The sequence below is a fragment of the Eschrichtius robustus genome, chromosome 21 (assembly GCF_028021215.1).
Source record: "Eschrichtius robustus isolate mEscRob2 chromosome 21, mEscRob2.pri, whole genome shotgun sequence".
In the NCBI taxonomy this organism is placed as follows: Eukaryota; Metazoa; Chordata; class Mammalia; order Artiodactyla; family Eschrichtiidae; genus Eschrichtius; species Eschrichtius robustus.
The window spans coordinates 14466228-14478167 of record NC_090844.1 but is presented as its reverse complement, the minus strand read 5'-3'; the positions used below and the strand labels follow the sequence as shown (position 1 = coordinate 14478167).

The 11940-nt window shown below is 38.1% G+C and overlaps 1 protein-coding gene across 6 annotated transcripts in view; it reads left to right on the top strand.

Moving 5' to 3' along the window:
- Positions 1–5775: 5775 nt before the first annotated feature.
- SORBS2 (sorbin and SH3 domain containing 2) overlaps positions 5776–11940 on the top strand; it is a 203712-nt gene continuing 197547 nt past the window's right edge. For 2 of the 6 annotated variants that reach the window (XM_068531980.1, XM_068531978.1), the window contains exon 1: positions 5784–6354. The gene's annotated coding sequence lies outside the window, so the exon portion shown is untranslated. Of the gene's footprint in view, positions 6355–11940 lie in introns of all 6 variants that reach the window. The other 4 variants (XM_068531981.1, XM_068531979.1, XM_068531974.1 and 1 more) reach the window with 3 other exon arrangements.

Below are 11940 nucleotides of genomic sequence, written 5' to 3'. Positions count from 1 at the left end.
GTTCATTGTAGGTTAGCTTTTTCTTTCATTATTGGCTAATGCTACGATTTTTTCCGCCACCTGGTACTGACACATATTAATGGACATTTTCAGATAAAGTCATTCTGGAAAGCTCCTGATGTTATAGGCATCTGCAAGCCCAGAGCTTAATAAACCTGAAATGTTTAAAACAATGTTGTTATTATTAGCCAGCAAGACCAGGTTCTCTGGATTTAAGCCTGGCCAAATCTTCTTTCTGTACCTTCTGTTGCAGTTTCCTCTTCCTCTTAATCTAGAGGGGATACAGAATTTCTAGTGGGTTCTGGTAACTACAAATGGAATTTACTTCTGGGGTGCACATACGGTATTTTTGTGTTAATAGATTTCACTTCATATTCGGCTTTTAAAAACAGTTTTATGTAGCTGACATTTATATTCTTATCCCTTGCCCTCTGGCAAGATTTTGTTCTTCAGTAATCATTTTCTTGTTTGTAATTCATTCAATAAGTGGATTTCCATAAAGCCTTCACTCTGCTGGGTTTGTTTTGGTTTCAGGTATCTCTCATTTATGAAGGTTATTCTGGATCCTAATCAAGGTCAGACTTCCTCAGAGGATATGAAGGCATTTGATTAATAGCCTGTGACTCAGTTGGCTTCCCAGCATATGTTTCTTGGAAGATGGAATCTTAGAAATAAATCCCATTTGCTTCACAGAGGTCCTCCAAGCCTCTTTCTAATCCCATCCAACGTAGCTGTCACACTTCCCATCTTGGTCCCATTTAACAGCACATTTTTCATGTTATTGCTAACATATCTAATTATGCAAGATTTAGAAAGATCTTTTGGCATATTCTATGTGTTGCTAGGAATTAGAAAATTCAGTCTAAGCTTTATAACAGTCTGTGCTACCCCATTAAACAAACCATGCTCAAGTTCTATTCTTTAAGTTGTACAAAGAGCTTCTCTGCTATATCAGGGACAGGACCCCTGGGAAGACTGTCACCCAGCTGTGGAGTCTGCAGAGATAGGTGTGACTGGAGAATGTATTGCTTCAATCAACAGTGATCCTGCTGAATTTTTACAGCAGTGAAGCCGGATTAAGAAGGATTTCAATATGGGAACCAAGGGATAAGTGGCTTATATCAGTAGAAGCAGTAAATGTAGGGAAATATCAAACTTCTTTCAAGAAAGTGCAAAATGGGACTTCCCTGGTGGTGCAGTGGTTAAGAATCCTCCTGCCAGTGCAGGGGACATGGGTTCAAGCCCTGGTCCGGGAAGATCCCACATGCCATGGAGCAACTAAGCGCGTGCGCCACAACTACTGAGCCTGCGCTCTAGAGCCCATGAGCCACAACTACTGAGCCCACGTGCCACAACTACTGAAGCCTGCACGCCTAGAGCCTGTGCTCCGCAACAACAGAAGCCACCGCAATGAGAAGCCCGTGTGTGGCAACGAAGAGTAGGCCCTGCTCGCTGCAACTAGAGAAAGGCCGAGCGCAACAACGAAGACCCAACGCAGCCAATAAATAAATAAATAAGAAAGTGCAAAATGTTTCTAATACACTCTACCGAAGTAGCTTCTTCATAATATTAATCATCATCATCATCATCTTAGTCCATAACTTATCAACTTTACTTTTAACTTTGATAAACGTTCTCATCAAGTAATCTTATCTTAAACCTGTGTTTGTTCTGAACACTATTTTATTCTCATTTTATTTCATTTTTCAAACTTTTAAAATAATTAATTAATTTATTTATTTTTGGCTGCGTTGGGTCTTTGTTGCTGCACGCGGGCTTCCCCTAGTTGCGGTGAGCGGGGGCTACTCTTTGCTGCGGTGCGTGGGCTTTTCATTGTGGTGGCTTCTCTTGTTGCGGAGCATGGGCTCTAGGCACACGGGCTTCAGTCGTTGTGGCATGCGGGCTCTAGAGCGCAGGCTCAGTAGTTGTGACACACAGGCTTAGTTGCTCCGCGGCATGTGGGATCTTCCCAGGTCAGGGCTTGAACCCGTGTCCCCTGCATTGGCAGGAGGATTCTTAACCACTGTGCCACCAGGGAAGCCCCATTTTTCAAATGTTTTATCTTGAAAACAAAGAACTTCAAACTTACAGAAAGATGGAAAGAATAATAAACTAAGTTGGAAATATCCTTCACCTAAGATTTACCAGGTGTCAGTATTTTGCCACATTTGTGTTAGCCCTCGATAGATAGACAGAGAGATAGGTAGGTAGGTAGAATGACAGATATAGATGTACACAGGTTATATAGGTATAAATCTATCTCCTATCTCTTGTTATAAGAGCTAAATTATACCGCAAACACACACACATAAGACATTATTACGCATTATTATTCTTTCTGCTGAACCATCTGAAAGTAAGCTGCAGAGCCCCTGGCCCTTTACCCTAAATACTTCAATATGTGTTTCCTAAGAACAAAGACATACATTTTTAAAACCATAAGATCGTATGAAATGGAAACAACACTGTCATATACCACACAGTCCATATTCACATGCACCTATTGTCTCCATGGCAGACCTGATGGCATCTTTTTTCAGATCTAGTGCCCAAGCCAGGATCACACACTGTTTTCAGTTTCTCTCTTGAGTCTCCTTTTATCTACATCAGTTCCTCAGCCTTTTTTCTTTTCCATTTTTTACAAGCAATACACGTTCATTGCAGACAACAGTTCCTCAGCCTTTCTTTTTCTTTCATGATACTTGCTATTCTTAAAATAAAAGTAATATTAATTTGGAAAGGCACTTTTGCTGACAACATTTTAGGGGCATGTGATTTATATGACTTTAGATTTTGTCTTAGAAAATCATTCTTATATCATGGTTGTGGTAGTATACACTTCCATACCGAAAAAAAATTCTGAACAGGGATTTTTACCCACATTCTGCGTAATAAAAACCAAAACAATTAGCAGTGAATTACTGGTCCCCCTTTATATATCAATGGGTAACTTACTAACTTTTAATTATATAACAAATTTAATTGTAATGTTTAAATATATAAAAAATTTGAAAATACCTTTCATGGGCATTTTGTTTAAAATTCTACTTTAAGACAACAAACCTCAAGAGAGAAAACAGGCAAGAGGTATGAACAGGAAATTTATAGAAGAGGTAACGCAAAAGACCGTTGAACATGAAGAGATGTTCAATTTCATCAGTAATTAAAGAAATGCAAATTAAGATGATAATGAGCTGCTACCTTGCGCCTATTTGTAATATTGTAATATTGGCAAATATTTGAAAACTATATAATGCCAAGTGTCCCTACCATAGCTGATGGGATCAAGGATTGGAACCTGACTTAGGGCAGTCCAGGTATATAGCTACTGGCAACTTATGAGGTATCTCCTCTGGCTCAGAAAGATGAGGTGGGAAGATCATAGTTGTTTCTTGGGAATCTGTATTTAGCAATGAACAAGTTAGAAGGGAGAAAAAAAGTCTGCTCTACATGCGGTAGAGCAGAACCAGAGGGCCAGAGTGACAGTGATGGGTCATGGCAGCCAGAGTTACATATGAGAGGAGAGGCTTGGGGTAGGTGGTGAAGCCAGAGCATGCAAAGAACACTCATCCATCCTCCCCAGTCGCCACCCCCTGCCACACAGAGTGATTTATAATGATGAACAGAGGTACCATGAGGGACACCATGGGAGCAAAAAGATTTGTCTCAGTTCCTACCAGCTTCCCAGTTCCTAATCCTGAGCAGCTTTGGGCGTTTTCTAGTTCTCTTCTTCGGTGGAGTATAGTTGATGGGGCATTGGGGCAAGAAGACACAAGATAAAAGAAGACCTTCAAAATTCCAAAGGAAAATGACTCCAAAGATTCTTAAACCTAGCCAAACAATCACGTACAAGGGTAGAATAAAGACATTTTCAAACATACAATGAAAAGAAAAGCCACCCTAAAACACCAGATGAACTTAGGATGTTTCTTGATAACTTTTAAAAAATGCCAACATTTAATCAAAATCACTTAAATTCTTCTGAAGTTATAATAAGTCAATAATGCATGGTATTGAAAAGATGAGTTAAAACCCAGACCTCACACTATCCAGTCATTCAGCACCTGTTCAGACAGTGTTTTAGGTTCTCCTTCACAATGTACTGAAAACTTAGAATATTCCAAGTATGACAAACAAGACATGGACCAGGTTGGCTTTCGGGGAGTAGACAGAGCAGTGGAGAAGTCAGACAAGAAAGGAAAACTGCTAATAATCTACGGTGCATGACAAGTGTGTAATAGTAGAGGTAGATTCCAGGTACACTGGAGGCACAGAGGAGCCCCCTACAAACTCTGCCCGTGGCTGTCTTTAGTGAGGTGGTCTGTTGAGCAAGGTGTTGAAAGATAAAGTCGGAGGCAGATTGGGATGGAGGCAAAAGGTGCTGGGGGGGATGGGATCTGGTGGAGAAGCTTTTAGGAAGCAGGAACATCTGCAAGGCAAGGAAGCAAGAAATGGGATGTCATTCAAAATTGCTGAAACCTGGGGAATGAAGAGTAGAATATGAGGCTGACATTGAAGGCAGGGGCAAGTTCAAGAGTAGCAAACTCAAAATAACTTAAGGGAAAGTACCTTAAGTCAGAGCAGGCTGAAAACAATATGGAGTGGGAAAGGCCCACCCACTTTTCTTCAGCAGATATGCTAACCTGAGCAGGCTCAAACCCTCCAACTGTGAATCTGTTTGGAGACAGAAGGAAAATGGGATCCCCAAATCTGCATGCACAAGATTCTTATGCATAGTAAAGTTAGGGAATTACTACTGAAGCAGGAGTCCTAACATGGGTAGGGAAATGCAATACTTACAAAACAGTAAATCAATGACTACCAGCAAATGAAGGAAGTATCTATGTTTACAAGTCCAAAGTATTAATACAACTATTTCAGTCAAGTTGCTAGAAACAAAAATAAATGGGATGGTGTCTTGAAAATATATCAGACAGAATATGACTGGTGACAGTATTAAAGGGTGGGGATTTTGCAGAAAGTATAAATGGTTAATGGTATGTATTATGGGAAATTCCCTGAAGAGGTGAAATTTTAAGGAAGGGTGGGATGTGATCCACCTAACTGAGGAAGCAAAACTATTCCTACTTCAAAGGTGAGATTTAAAGCAAAGCATTTTTAATTTGGTTTGGATTTCCTAAAGTATTTTAATATTACAAATAAATTATAATTGAGTTAATCATTTTCTGCAGTAGGAACAATAGGAATTTTTAGAATTTTATTTTAAATTCTGTAGTACATAAAAAGTGTATTAAAATAATTAAATACATGGAATCCATAGGTAACATCTTTGGTTATTTTGGCCACATATAATGAGCCATAGGGCTTTGTTTCAGCTAAGTGGCTACAAGATTATCACTGAAAATCAGAAAGTATAACTGTCCACATTTGCCAGTCTCCTTTACGCGATGACGCGAAGGTGGAAGCTGTTTTAACAATGGTTCCAATTACTGTCTCTACAGTGATTTGCATGTTATTAACCTGGATAGACCCGAATCTGTCTATTGAGAAGGGTTTCCCTTTCTCAATTTCACATGAAGCACTGGCTCATATAACAAAAGTTCCTCCTGAAAGCTGAAAACTCAGAGCACTTGCAGTATCGGTGAAATATTGAGAACGATAACAGAAGCTACCCTCCTCCCAAAATGATGAGTTTCATGAAAGGAAATTAACAAGCTGTGTCGTGCACTGCACGTGATCAGCCATGCTTGCTAAGTCTGTCTGTTGGTTGTTGCTATGACTACGAAAAGCCAGTGGAACCCAATGAGCTGTCTGCAGCAGTGCTGGGAGGACCAGCCATTTTACTTATGGAAAACAGTGTGGCATATTCCGCTGAGCTTTACCCTGGAAGAAGCATTTTTTAAGAAATCTATTGAGGGAAGAGAGGAGTAGTCGGCATGTTAGTATACAATTAGTACAGCCAAGCATGCCTGCCAGCTGCCATTTGGACGAGCTGTCGACTGCCTTTCCTAGTAGCTGATTTGAGAACGTGGAATGCAGAGAGATAATGCTGGATATCTGCTATCAGACAGCAGAGAAGGTTTTTGTCTTGGGAAGGCTCGCCTTCCCTGCAATGTTATCTCAGCAGCTCTCTAGCTGCTTACCCTGAAAACTAGTGACCCCAGAGGAGGCGTTTTCGTCTGCAAACACAGGTCCTGTGCGTGGCTGTAGCATATGAGTGGCAGGTCTGAAGAAGCAGGTGTGTGCTCGGATGGGCACTGGACTGTAACGCGGGCGGACGCTCTCGGGTTTACCTGCTTCCTGTTAACAGACTGTTGGCTCAGAGAGCATCTGCCTGCATGCTGAAGCTGAGGCTGAGAAGGAGGTCCCTGGGTAGCCACTTGACTGACAGAGGTAAGCTTTTTTGTCCTTTTTCAAGCACAGCATAACAATAACTCCGAGCAAAACTTAACCTAAACATTTACAATCGTTGTGTTCTTTGGATTTACCAAGGAAGTACATACACATAAACACAAACACACACACACACACACACACACACACACACATACACAAAATAGTGTCAGAGACTTAGAATTGTTTCAGTAAGTTCAGGTTCTAGAAATTGTAATGATTTTTTAAAAATTACTAATATGCCTTGGGGTTTAAAATAAATATTTGCTGTTTTAACAAACCACGATGGCTTGTCCTTCTGGAAAGCCTTCATAACCAACAACAATCTTTCTCCCTTAGAAACAATGGATTCTTTTATGACCTGCACTTTGACATACATTCAGAGAATTACATGGAAAATCAGCAGCTCGAAAATTGTGAAGCATTTATTTTTAAGCCTCTGAAATGATGTATTTAACTCTTAACACACCTCTATACACGTTTAAATTTAGGAATTCCGTTCCCTATGTAGGTCATAAGAGCCAGTGGCTTGTGCCCTTGCGTATTCTGAGCACAGAGTCCTGGTGTGCTGTTTGATTTAGTTGCGGGTAGTTGTAAAGCAAATAGTGTAGGTACTGGAAGCTGCTCACACGTTCTTTCCGAGTATCATGCATGCCACGCTAGCCCAGAGCACAACACCCTCATTGTGTTCCCTGGCTTGGAATCCAGGGAAAGAAAGGAAGTGAATCGCTGCATTGAGTTCAAGCATAGCTATAGTATGTGTCGGTAAAACTTCTTTTATTGCACAACTTTTCTCACAAGCAGATAGGTTTCAGAGATAGAGAGTGAAACCAAAAACACGACCCTCCTCCAACAAATGTACTAATATTTGCAATGGATGTTTGCTGTCCATCACTACGTGATAATAGCACAGACTTTGAACTGCAGTAGGAATTGCTCCTTACTGAGTATTTCTTTGATTTATAGTCTCTTAGGAACAAAGCTGTTACTGTGGATTGAAATTGGTCAGTCAAATCGAAATCCCTGGTAAGGAAATGACCAAATAATGATTAAATTGTTTCAGCAACATTTCAGTTTTACGTAAATCAGTTCTATTGTTGGTCTACCAGAAACGTCAGATCATTTAGAATTTTATGGAAAATATTTACGGAAAAATATTTTGTTGAAAACTTTGAATAAAAACCTCTATGTGCTAAAGATGAAATCTACCGTGAAATATAAAATAAATAGGATCTGAGATCTACTTCTAAGAAATATATTTTTATTTTCTATCCTTTTACCCAATATATGGATGACATAGGAGTCACCTTTTAAGTATAATAATATAATTTGCATTGCTACATAGGAGCACACAGCACCTGTTTCACAAATACAGCAATGTCATTATGCCCTCAGATAAGACAGTTATAAAGCACAGGGAGAATATTTTTCAGAACTTCTGTTCTAAATGTCACCAATATTCAAGGTATAAAAATATTCAAAAAATTCAAGGTACAAGCAATCTCAGTCCAGAAAATCATCTCCAAACATTTAATAATAGAGCTCTAACTAGGAATATTGTCTATTCGTGTGTGTGAGACATTGGGTAGGATAGAATGGTGACACGATAGCATCGTACTGCACTTAGGTTTAACTTTCAAAGGAAAGTTTAACTAACAGACCTAGTTTTAAGTCAAATTTTATAAATAAAGATATCAGCCAAGGAAGTGATTCTGCTGTAGCAGAAGGAAAGGTGGACAAAGTCTCTCTTCAATTTAATTCCTGTCAGAGCTTTACACGGCAAAAGGAATTTCTAGAATTAACACAGTGAAAAGTCCTGCAGCAAGAAAATGATTTTACCTTAGTTTTTCTTGGGGGAGCTTTTAGAAGAACCAGGTGTGGAAATACCTAAGGCTGTACACTGTTGCCTTAGTGGTGGCACCATATGTGACAGGAGTCAGCCCCACTGGGAAGAGTGACACACAAACTTTATACCTGTACTTTTTTTCCCTCCATTAATAACCTTTTAAGGTGATATGCTATGAAAGATTAGCATTGTAAGTCCACTCCTGCACGACACATCTACGTAGTTATTAACGCAACAATTTTGAGAACCAGACGCAGAGCTGTAATCCCTATCCTTCAAGACTCTGCACCTTGGCTTTTATCTATTTAGGTACTCTTATTTTCTGCCACTTCCCAACTCAGCTGCTGGCAATAGCAAATACTTTGTAATTTCCCAAACGCACTATACCAAACTTTTGCAAAGCCCGTCTCCTCTATATAGACTTTTTCTTCAAATCTCCCCCGCAGCGGCAGCCGCCTGCCATGCATCCTTCAAAATCCAACTAGAATGTCTCCCCAGACACTTCCTCGCCTTCTGCTTCGGCTACATCTGAATCTTATGTCTGTAGTTCTGACTATTGCACCGTAGCGCATTTGTCTCTGCTCATGGGCTTCCAGAGTTTTACTGACCTCTGACTGTACTTTGTCCAGTGTCTAGAACTTGGCATTCAGACATTGTACTGGTAACCTCGAACTTGACTGTTTTCCTATTAGTTACCGTAAATATAGGCTTGACCTCGAAATAGAAGTCCTATTATCTATTATACTGCATTTGATCAGAGAAACTCAAAACATTTACAAACAGTGATGAGGCTTTAATTTCCTTGATATGAAATTATAGTTTCAAGATCACAATTGGATAAAAGCTATAAATGTCCTATAATATATCAGAATTTTCTCAAGGAAAAATTTACAACATGTAAGTTTTAAACAAAACCAGCTTAGAAGCTTTAATATCTAGAGGATGTTGTTTTTCTACTTATAGCTATTATAAAATTTGCAGGGGAAAATAAGTACAGTAAGTATCCCTATTAGAAATATACTCTAAAATCAGGTCATTTGAAATTAATGTTGAACTGATGATGATTAGCAGTTGATTATAGAAAAGTTACTTACGGAATTGTTTTCCAGACTAAAGCCAGAGGAAAGTAGAGGTCATGAATTGGGAAGAGACCAAAGGATTAAAATAAAGTCTACAATAGCAGAATTTCTTTTGATTTTCCTTATAAACCTGAAAGGTTACTGGTAATAACTGGTTACATTATACTTCCCCATAACTTGAATTCCTGGGTGACGGAGAGAATAGTATGTTAGTATCACTCTTGATACAGATATGCTTTTGGTTGTAGAGACTTCCCACTCTTTTTTCTATATTAGATGGCATGATTATTATTTTTTTAAAGCCTAAATTTTTATACCCTTTTTATGGAAAATTTATCACAATGTTGTAATAAAAAGTAAGAATGTATCAAAAATTACATTAAGAATTAATAACTATATAATCCCTCATCTCTAAGATATCCATCTAAAAAACAAAACTTGGAATTAATATAGTATGAATTCTTGTACATAAAGTAGCAAAGATTAGGAAATTTTAAATATCCAGATGTTAAGAATTAGAAAGCAAAATATTTGGTAAACCACTTAAATTCATATTTCTGGACACTTTTACACTATCTTCCAGCATTGAATTTTATAATCAAAGTAAGATATATAGCAACTCTTAAGTGTCACGCTGTCCTTTAAAGGTTTATTTTGACTATCTTCCAGCTGATTTTAATGTATAACATGCTAATTTAATAATAGCTAAAGTTGAAATTGGTTCTATGCATCTTAAAGACTAATCATGTTTAATCAATTATTTTTTTTTTATTGTTGGGCTTCTTTCAGGTTTTTTTTTTTTTTTAATTTATTTACTTATTTTTGGCTGTGTTGGGTCTTCGTTTCTGTGCGAGGTCTTTCTCTAGTTGCGGCAAGTGGGGGCCACTCTTCATCGCGGTGCGCGGGCCTCTCACCATCGCGGCCTCTCTTGTTGCGGAGCACAGGCTCCAGACGCGCAGGCTCAGTAGCTGTGGCTCACGGGCCTAGTTGCTCCGCGGCATGTGGGATCTTCCCAGACCAGGGCTCGAACCCGTGTTCCCTGCATTGGCAGGCAGATTCTTAACCACTGCGCCACCAGGGAAGCCCCTAATCAATTATTTTAAATTGTATATAGTAATTAGATTTCAGGAAACATGATTCCATAGTATTTCTGCATCATTTTTAAGATTTTCTATTTTAAGTAATTTATAATATTTTGAAGGCCTAAACTATATATAACTATGTTGACATTCAAATGAAATGAGTGAGCTCTTGTTGCATTTTATAATGAAGTATAATAGTACGTAATTGTATTAGATAATTTTTTAAAAGTTCCTCAAATAATTTAATCATAGATGTCTATTAAATTCTAAATTATCACTGCAAAGAATTATATGGAGATTTTCAAGATCTCTTTACAACATTTCTGAAAAAGTTAAGACATATACATTTAGCTATAAGGGAACACTTCTATAACTTTTGAGTTCTAAATATTAATAGATAAGAACCCTCATTCCAGCTTAAGCTCACTTAAGATGATCTTATTTGAATAAATGACAGAGAACCAGCAAAGAGAAGGTTTTACTTTGAATTTCAGCAACATGATATATCCATGTAGATCTATATTACACTTTACCCTAGTCTTCAGAACAGAAGTTTTGCCAACCAGGAATTTTAGCCAAAAAGACAGTAGTTTCCTCTTCCCCATACAGGTCTGGTATGCATAGATCCAGGATTAATTCTGCACCTTTGAAAAGCATTATTTGAACAAAAATCCAGAAAACGTTCTCTTTTCCTACCTCTAACCAAAGATCTCACTTTCAAAGAAAATTTTCCTACCTCAAAAAAAAAAAAAAAAAAAAAAATCTAGCCATATTCTCATTATATTTCCTAAATTTTTTCTCTCCATGTTAGAATTTAAGAAAATTTTATTTTTAATAAGAACATTATTTGAACATTTTAGTGATATTTTGGTTCTTTAATTTGCACTGTTGCCTACTTTTTAAATTTTTGATTTTTTGTATAACCTAGACATTCAATTCTTCTAACTTTCCTTTGAGATGTTTCCTCAACAGTTGGTGTAAATTGCATGTCAAAAATATTTTCTTATAATGAATTGTATCTTCTGCTTTAGGTAGGAAAGTTAGTCCAATCAATGTACAAATACTTCTCCTTTTTAGATTCCTTTTCCTGATCAATTTTTTCAGGAATGGCTGAACTTGAGAGTCAGCATAAACCTCTCAGGCTCCAAACCTGATCTTCTACTCAATTCCGTATCCTGTAGAGACAAATGTGGCTTTAAGGAATCCAAACAAACTGTAGCAAAAATAGGCTTCTAACCAAGAGCACTTGTTACAAAAATCCTTCAGAGTCCAAGCAGGGAATGGCATGAAGAATGGGAAACTTTTTAAATGTATACACACAAAAAATATGCAAATGAGACATTCTAAGGAATAATTGGCCATGCTGGAGAAAATGTATTAGTATAAATGTTCATTCTGTCCTCCTCTAACAAGTCCCTGTCCCTACTTCTAGTCAGGGGTAGTTAACTTCTTCAGAGACACTTAGTCCTCCACGAAGGTGACCATTGGTAGAAATAGCAGCCTCATTGATGGAAAGAAACATGCTTAAGCTTTTGACTGTGAGGGACCCATCCTCCACCTATGGACACGTCAACTACTT